The 9,926-nt window shown below is 44.1% G+C and overlaps 1 protein-coding gene across 2 annotated transcripts in view; it reads right to left on the reverse strand.

The window, feature by feature from the left end:
* Positions 1 to 4,431, reverse strand: part of VSNL1 (visinin like 1) — a 187,159-nt gene extending 182,728 nt beyond the window's left edge. The window contains exon 1 of one of the 2 annotated variants that reach the window (XM_088468147.1): positions 4,210 to 4,431. The gene's annotated coding sequence lies outside the window, so the exon portion shown is untranslated. Of the gene's footprint in view, positions 1 to 4,194 lie in introns of both variants that reach the window. The other variant, XM_088468146.1, reaches the window with a different exon arrangement.
* Positions 4,432 to 9,926: the final 5,495 nt, after the last annotated feature.

Raw genomic sequence — 9,926 nt, forward strand, 5'->3', positions numbered from 1 at the left:
GTGGATCTGCTTTTTACCCTAGCCACCAGAATCAGGTTCTGCTTTTTACCCTAGCCACCAGGACTGAGGTCTACTTTTTTTCCATAGCCACCAGGATTGGGGACTGATTTTTAAACCTAGCCACAGGTCCAAGATCTGCTTTCACACTATTCACCAATATTTATGCTAGCCGCCAGACCCAGAGTTTACTTTCATAGGATTACAGTCCACTTATTACAACAATAGCCATCAGGAATATGGTTTGTTTCTGCCACCACAACTTGGGGTCTGATGTTTACATTATACACCAATATCGGAGTATGACATTTACATTACCAGCCATGATAGAAGTCTGTGGGCCTGATTCAGAGCCACTCGTAAGCGGCCGCTCGTTCGCTCCGAGCGATGTTCGCACAACTGCGCATGCGTATGGTCGTAATGCGCATGCGCCAACCGGTCAGTGCGGTCGGAAATTGAGCGCTCGCAAAATAGCGAGTGCCTGCTAATTTGAGTGACAGGATGAGGCGTTTGTGGGTGGTAACAGGGGAAGGTGCTTGAAAACGGGGAGTGGTGATCCGAACGCAGGCGTGCCAAACGGTCAAAACGGACGTTTTAAGGGTGTACATAATTAACAAAGCAGCGTCATCGGCCACGTCACTTGGTTGTCTCTTAGCCTGAACTGTTCGCATGATTGCGGTAGGAAAATCCTACCATAAGCACTGCGAGCAGTTCAGACGCCTTTCGATGTACTCAATTAATCTAATAAATAGCGGAGATGACGTAGGATGCGAGCGGCCAGGGGGCGTCTTTACAAAATAGAGAGCGCATGTTTCGTTCGCTCGCTCAGACATAGAGGCGTCAACAGACCGCAAAGAGCGAGCGCTCAATTTAAATATCCTTTTTCTGAACGAGCGAGCGCAAATAGCGTCCGGCTCTGAATCAGGCCCTGTGTTTCATCTGTATTGACCAATTTAAAACATAGGTGGTACTAGCAATGTAGCATGAGCCCTGATGGTGGTCTGGCTTCATTACCATCAATAAACATCAGCATTTAAATTACCCATCCCCAACCCACTTCCAAAAAAAAAAAAAACAGTAAAGATTTTTAGACCTATTAGGGCACAGTGAGCAGAGAAGCACAGGCAAAAAAAAAAAATGAAGAACTATCTTCATATTTTAAGCCTGTTTGAAAAGACTAGTTCTCTCCCTTAGTACAGCATTATGCAAATGTGCCGCCTGCAGGCTGGCTGGAGATCCAGTACAGCCCTAGAGATAAATGCGGTTCTAACTACCACTGCACTGAAGGTAAGAGTTGGCCCTTATAACAAATGTCTCAATTCCTGAGCTTCTTTGTGTCTCTCCTCTGCGACAGGAGGACTCAGCTGCCAAACTCTCCCTACACACATCCATTTATTCTGTAAGTGGCCTTTCTGTACCGCAGTATGTGCCAAATACATTGAGGAATTCTATTACTTCCTGAAATAGCAGCTGAAATCCTTCCTCATAAATGCAAATATTATTACACTGCTTCCTGCATGCAATGTAACTACAGAATTAAGCCAATAAGTCCCAAATGTTTAACCGTATATGTTACAACACCTCCAAGGACTGCAATTTGCTAATTGCCTGATTTCACTATACATACCCCTCTCTAGATTAATATACTATGATGCAACATTTTTTAAATGGGCAACAGCGCTGCGTACACCAATGAGGACAATTGTTATATATATATTAAAATAGCAACTGCACTCCTAGAATAATAGAAGTAGTAAAAGAAAGGATTCAGAAAGACATGCAACAAAGGAAGGATTCTATTGAGGTCTGAGCATCCTCTCTGTGTCTGAGGCTCTGAGCCTTCTGTCTATGAATGAGCTCTCTATATGTGTAACATACTGTAACATGGCAAAGTCACTGCAAGGAAGTGTGTGAGGACATTGCAGTAACCAGCATCCTGCAGAGAAGGAGAATAAGGCACTACTATTAGCCTGTCTTCCATCTAGCTCTATGCAGACAAATTCCAAGGTCTTTCTAAAAACCTTAAAATTGTCCAGAGGTCATTTCCTTGTCACATTTCCTTCCAAGCAATAGAAGATCACTACTTAGTCTCTGGGGAATACAGATAAACACATGCAAGGGACTAATGTGATGGGGAGAGTATAGCTATTTGAGCGTACATGACTTACATCCTAATCAGATCGCTCAGCTTTATGCATTTTGTCAGAGATGAAGAAAATCTTTCAAAAACCAAAAAAAAAAAAGCACAAAGATAGATTTCAAATCGGGAAACAACCTCAAAGCAGAGTTAAAACAAATAAATTATTATTATTATTATTTTTTTTTTTTAAATGGTCACATAGCAGGATATATCCAAGATACTATTGTATCAGGTCAGAATGGAGTTGTATTTATTTGCATTTTGTCTCGTTCCATAGTACCGCAGAACCATATGGCACTTTTATTGTTTTATTGGACCATTAATAGCCACGTAACACAGTTATAATGTCCAGGCAACAATTATAAAAAAAAAAACATTATTTATTTTTTTTTATTACCTATCTGCAGGCTGTAAAAACAAATACCCGTCACATAACCGCAAGACAACAAAAAAAAAAACTTGTATGTTGTAGTAATGGACACGTGGGTCAAACAACAGAGTTTAGCGGCCATGCACGATGTGTACGTAAGATTTACTACGAAACCTTGCAGCATTGCGTTGTTGACCCGTCTGTAGGATGAAGGGTTAACATTGGTGTGACCTTGGCTTCACACGCCTGCAGTGGGACTTTGTTCAGAGACCAGTGTCGATCATTATAATGCACATGACAAGAAGAGGGACAATATAGTTCACAGTACCTCGCTGCCATCACCAGGAGCCACAGGGCTGTGGATTATCACATTACAGAACTGCATGCCGCAACATACTGTCTGGAGATGACATGCTGATGCTATGTACCATCCCAATGAATGGGAGGAATCTGCTCTACACATGGAAACCAGATCATATATAAATAGAAAAAAAAACCATTTATATTACACATTTCAAAATAAATACACAGCAGACCTACATGTTGAACCAAACACACTATTACAGTTGTTGCATTCGTTGTACCAATGGAATGTTTACGTCTCATCATAGTAATATTGTGCAATATACTGTATATGCACGCACATTCATTAAGGGTGCAAAAATGAGTTTAGAAAAATATATTGCAGGATCACCTCCCACTGATTTAGTAAATACAATGTGCATTTGCATTATACACCATCAGTATACAGCAGAGTACAAGGTCCACTGAATCAATCTATTCCCAAAAATGGTCCAGTTTATTGGGGGAGTGAGGGGGCTATACAATCACAATGTGGGGTATAAGTCTTCAAATTGTAAGGCAGCTTTGATATCTGCAAATCTAGATCTGTACTCCCATGTTAAAAAGTGACCCTTTGTGTCAAATAAGGTTTTATTCTTAACTTAATCAGAGCCACCCTCACCAAAAGCATATAAATAATACTGCTGCAGATAGAGGACACCCTGCTTGTATTTAGTGTGCCAGGGACACAGGGAAGAAGTCATGCACCCCTCCCACTTAGCACCTGCAATGTGCCCTATTACACTGCATACAGCAGCATTATACACTGCATAGAGCAGCATTGTACATTGGCTGCAGCAGCTTTATGCTCTGCATACAGCAAAATTATACACTGCATATAGCAACATTATACACTGCATAGAGCAACATTAGACCAAGCATACAGTAGCAATATACAGTGCATACAGCAGCTTATACATTGCATACAGTACAGTAGCATTATACACTACATACAGCAACATTATACACTGTACAGCAGCATTAAACATTGCATAAAGTACATCAGTATTATAACATTGCATATAGTACAGCGGCATTATACATTGCATAAAGTACATCAGTATTATAACATTGCATATAGTACAGCAGTATTATAAATTGCATATAGTACAGCAGCATTATACATTGCATATAGTACATCAGTATTATAACATTGCATATAGTACAGCAGTATTATAAATTGCATATAGTACAGCAGAATTATACATTGCATAAAGTAGAGCAGTATAATACGTTGTATACAGTGCAATAGCATTATAAACTGCATACAGCAGCAGTATATTTTGCATAGAGCATAGTAGTATTATATTGCATACAACATATATACACACTAATTGACACTTACATTCTGCGGATTCACCTGCTCGGAGGACAATGGATACCCCTCTGGCCGCCTGGAGGGAGGGTCTGTGTCGGGGTTTGGAGGGTGATGACCCTAGCCGTGCTGATGTCCCTCTTCAGGCGGCTGCAGCACAAGCTCCGGTCTGTGCGGCAGAATTGGGAATCCCGGACAAAATCAGGGCTCCCTGGAGCCGCAGAGCGCAGGCGCGGTGCTCACACAGCAGCAGCAGCAGCAGACTCAGCCTCAGCCTCTCCTTTCCTCCTGAGCCTCCCTCCTTTCCTCCTGAGCCTCCCTCCGCCTCTCCTCGCTCAGCCTCCACACCTTGCCCACTGAGGAGGACCCCCATAGTAACTATCCAGCTGTAGTCTGTGTCTATTGCTGTCCCATACTAATACATATGTACAGTATGCATGTCATAACAGTCTGGAGTATAGTGGTTAAAGCATATGACAATCCCTACATCGGATGAAGACCTAGGTACATATATAGATGTGTAGCTATAATATCTCTCTCTCTCTCTCTATATATATATATATATTATATATATATATATATAATACATATATATCTATATATAGATAGATATGAGATAGAGAGAGATATGAGATATAGATAGATAGATAGATAGATAGATAGATAGATAGATAGATAGATATGAGATATAGATAGATAGATATGAGATAGAGAGAGATAGATAGATATGAGATAGATTAGAGAGAGATAGATATGAGATAGAGAGAGATGGGAGGCAATCGGGAAGCCAACTGCCTAAATACCGGCTTCCCAACTGTCTTATCCCGGCAAGGGTGAAATGCCGGCGTCTAGATGTAGACGCCCGCATTTCCCCGACGCTGGGAGACCGGCGCCCGGCATCACGATCGTAGTGATGCCGGGCGCCGCGAGCGGACAGCCGCGGGGGGGGGGAGGGTTAGGTTTAGGGCTCCCGGGGGGGACTTAGGGTTAGGCACCCCCGGGGGGGACTTAGAGTTAGGCACCCCCCCGGGGGACTTAGGTTTAGGCAGCGGGGAAGGGGGTGGTTAGGGTTAGGCACTTAGAGGGGGGATTAGGGTTAGGCACTTGGGGGGGAAGTTAGGGTTAGGCACCCCTAAGGAGGGTTAGGTTAGTGGATACTTACCTATCCACGATCGGGATTTCCAGCGCTGTCGGGCTTCCGCTGCGTCGCACTCTGCTCCTGTCGGGCTGCCGCTGACGGGAATATTTCATACCAATTCCAGAGAGATAGAGAGAGATAGTTATGAGATAGAGATAGATAGATATGAGATAGAGAGAGATAGATAGATAGATAGATCGATAGATAGATATGAGATAAATAGATATGAGATAGAGAGAGAGAGATAATTAGATAGAGAGATAGATAGATATGAGATAAATAGATATATATGGGATAGAGAGATAGATATGAGATAGATAGATAGATAGATAGATAGATAGATAGATAGTTATGTGCATGTGTAATCTAATGCTGTGCTTCCTTAATCCCAATTAGCTGTAGTGTACCATTGTCACAATACTTACATAGTATTTATCATCTTATTATCTATCGGGACAATAGCTTAACGTTCTCTCTAATGCAGTGTTACCAGTTGCACAGTCTTTTTTTTCTACTTATTTCTCTTTAATTCTTTGTGTGTGTGTGCGTGTGCGTGCGTGCACGCAAATGTGCACACCGCCAGTTACTTTTTGCAGCATTGAACTGATTTACAGTCACATCAGACAGTTACACAACAGGCCTTTTAGAAACACACAAGGGAGAAATGTTTATCCTACTTGTGATGGGTTAACATGTTTCATGGAAAGAGATGCAGAGAACTGGCGCACGGCAATACTGGGAAGTCTGACCTTGCTCTTCTCCTCTATGTCATTACCGCCAGGCCAGGGCTGCGCAACCTTTCTGCAGCGGGGATGGCATTGTGGGTGTTCATGGGAGACAGTAAGAAAATGTATGTCCAAGCAGCAGGAGCAACATGTAATGTGACTTATCATATAATGCTTCTGCCTCTATTATACCCTCATGGGAGCTCAGTACATAAGAGCACGTAAGTACACTATGGGAGTCAAACAAACTTTGAGCTCATCTGCACTTACAGCTCGGCGTTGATTTCCACGTTAGGGTGATGTTGATTTCCACGTTAGATATAGAGTCCTTAGCTGAAACTATTGGGACTACTGGTGCTATTAAAGGTCCCTGTCTAAATGGTTCGTCCCATAAACTTTTTGTTTAAATCTGTGTTATTAGTCCTGAATTTTCCTTACCATCCTTGCATGTAGAAATAGAGGAACATTCTCAAGTGTCCTACTCAGGGGCGATTTTGACAGTCCCGCCATCACACCCGCAGTGTTCCACAGGGGAGTTAGGAGGCCAACTTTAACCTGCATCTTTGGTTAGAGCAAGCGGTGAAGCGAACACACATGCGCGCTGCAACTATTCACTGGAGAGAGGGACTGGGGCCATGCCCAGGGGCTCCCGGAGAGCTGGGTAAGTAAAATATGTATTCAGCTACCAATTGGGCTCAGGCCAGCCCTTCTTAACACGTAGCAGAAAGGGGTCTCTCGTTTAGACAATTTTAGTTTATCGACTACTAATTTAATATTGGAAGGTATTGCTAATATGATTTCTAATTTGAGATCTGATAATCGGAGAGCCAGTGGGGCAATTTCATTGCAGGAGCTTACAGCTGACAGTGCGCTCCTCTCTGTTTGACCAAATTCAGGATAAATATCCAATTTCTTCTACAGATTTTTATAAATAACTACATTTGCGCCATTAGTTACAAAGCTCACAATTGGGATCACACCCACTGATATTCTCCTCAAAGTTATTCGTTTCGATCCCTTTGGGTCAGATACAAGGGAGGTATTTTCTGGTGGTATAATCTATTTTTAAGGGCCAATAAACCTTTGAAATACTCCACCCTAGTTAAATGGGAGGATGAACGCTCCCTGTCTCTCCCTGAGCCCAATTGGTATTTGTATATATGTTGCGTATGTATGTGAGTGTACATACTGTATGTATGTGTATATATGTATATGCATGTATATAATGTGTGTGGAAACCCCCCTGTAAAATCCTGCGTCTGCCCCTGATTATGCCTGGCAAGGCCAACAGCAATAGCAGAGTGCTCCACGAAGCCCCCTGGCATCCTTTCCCCAGACAGGACTCACACAGGAGGCATGGCACCTGGAAGAAGCATTTACCAAATTGTCCCCCTTCAGTGGTCAGTAAAACAGGTAGTGTGATAAGCACATTGGGACATGATTAGTGTATTAGAAGGATTAGACCTCCCTCCAACCATTTCCCTTTCTGGTGATTAATAGGATACCTGAGAAATTGCTTATGACAGTGAAATAGTGGAGGTCACCTGATGGTGCTGATGAGTTTAACTCATAATCAATCACTGCTTCATCATGATCAACCTTGGTTGACTTTTATGCTCCTGTGTACTGCATGATCTGCGTCCAGAGTGGATACTACCCTTTTGGATTATGGGCCAACTACGAGCCCACAGTTGTACAACTGCATCTTGGTGATTCCACCTAAACTGGTCCCAGATGTACATGGTGGAAGGCTCTCCATTGTCCTATCAGTATTGGCACAGACTTTGTCAGGGCAAAGCTCAGTAATGCCATCCTCAGAGTGGGGGAGATGTGTGCCTGTGCTTAGATTTGGAGAGATGTGTGCACGTGCTTAGAGTGGGGGAGATGTGTGTCAGTGCTTAGAGTGGGGGAGATGTGTGCCCATGCTTAGAGTGGGGGAGATGTGTGCCCGTGCTTAGAGTGGGGGAGATGTGTGCCCGTGCTTAGAGTGGGGGAGATGTGTGCCCGTGCTTAGAGTGGGGGAGATGTGTGCCAGTGCTTAGAGTAGGGGAGATGTGTGCCCGTGCTTAGAGTGGGGGAGATGTGTGCCCATGCTTAGAGTGGGGGAGATGTGTGCCCGTGCTTAGAGTGGGGGAGATGTGTGCCCGTGCTTAGAGTGGGGGAGATGTGTGCCCGTGCTTAGAGTGGGGGAGATGTGTGCCAGTGCTTAGAGTAGGGGAGATGTGTGCCCGTGCTTAGAGTGGGGGAGATGTGTGCCAGTGCTTAGAGTAGGGGAGATGTGTGCCCATGCTTAGAGTGGGGGAGATGTGTGCCCATGCTTAGAGTGGGGGAGATGTGTGCCATGCTTAGAGTGGGGGAGATGTGTGCTGGCATGCTGAAAGGACCCTCACACACTGATGGGCAGAGGTGCCAGCAATGTAGCCTAACTGCAAAAAATATATGGTATCTGCTCAGTGCTAAGGGAACTGATGGAGGCGTTAATGATTGTGCAGATTCGGATTATTGTGCTAACATGGATCAATGGTGGTGCTAATAGAAGTGATTATGCTGATGTGGATTGATCATGGGAATGCAGGGATTAATGATGAGTTAAACTCATTGCCATCATCAATTAAACTCCTCCTATTCATTATTGCCATAATTAATTTCTTAGTAATCCTGTTTGTTAATCAAGTATTAAATAGCCATGAGTTCACCTGGCATCTACATTGTAAGCACTTCTATAATATAAGCCGGTACGCCACAGTACCTAGCCTGGCTACAGCCTTCTCTCCACAACCCCTGTGGCAGCTGGCCATGTGCCTTCACAGCACACACAGCTTCATGGGCTCCTACCAATACCTTTCCCCTGTGGTTCCTTTAAGTCCCAGTGAAAAATGGTATGGGGGCTCATGTAGAGTTGGACGCAGCTTAGGTAAAAAATCTAGGTGGAAATTGGTCAGAAAAATACACAAATTCCCATATCAAGATGCAAATTTGTGTAAAATGCCTTCTTATAGCATAACATACACTATTGGCTAGTAGTGTACAACTTCAATGTATTACAATTACAGTGGGGATTACCCATGGACTGACCCCAGACCTTATGAAAACCCAACGGCATAAATAGTAATACACAGCTTGTTTTGCATTTACGTCTGGTCTCCTTAAGGAGCAAGTCGCAAGTAAGTTAGGGGTTCTTTAATTTTTAAATTGTGGAAGCCAACTTCAACCAAAAAGGACCTCCCGCATCCCAGGAATACAAAAAAATGTTCTGCATGTTGGGTTGTGAACAGGTCCAGAAGGGTCTTGTGGCTGCATTGTAGCACTTCAGCCTCCTGTCTTTCCAGCATCCCTCCCAGTCATTCCAGCCTCCTGCTCCTGCACCATGTCTCTCCAGCCTCCTGCTCTGTCATTCCAGCCTCCTGTTACTCCAGCCTCCTGCCCATGTCTCTCTAGCCTCCTGTCCTCTGTCACTCCAGGGACCTGCCTCTTATCACTCCAGCCTCCTGCTCCCTGTCACTCCAGCCTCCTGCTCCGTCATTCCAGCCTCCTGTTACTCCAGCCTCCTGCCCATGTCTCTCTAGCCTCCTTTCCTCTGTCACTCCAGGGACCTGCCTCTTGTCACTCCAGCCTCCTGCTCCCTGTCACTCCAGCCTCCTGTCACTCTAGCCTTCTGTGTCACTTCAAGAGCCAACCCTCTGCCTGGCCTCCTCTAACTTATCTTCTTCTTTGACAGCCTACTGCATGCTCTTCTTTGCTCCTCTTCCTCAGTCAGTGGCGCGGTATGTAAGAAAGACGCAGTGTTGAGTCGCAGATGGTGCATGTTGGAGGTCGTGTCTCCTAGGAGAGCCGCTGAGAACTCATTATCTTTTGTCAGTAGGCAGCACTACCAAACTTAATACAATTTGTAACACCAA

This window comes from Taudactylus pleione, unplaced genomic scaffold (assembly GCF_031769625.1).
Source record: "Taudactylus pleione unplaced genomic scaffold, aTauple2 ptg000081l, whole genome shotgun sequence".
NCBI lineage: Eukaryota > Metazoa > Chordata > Amphibia > Anura > Myobatrachidae > Taudactylus > Taudactylus pleione.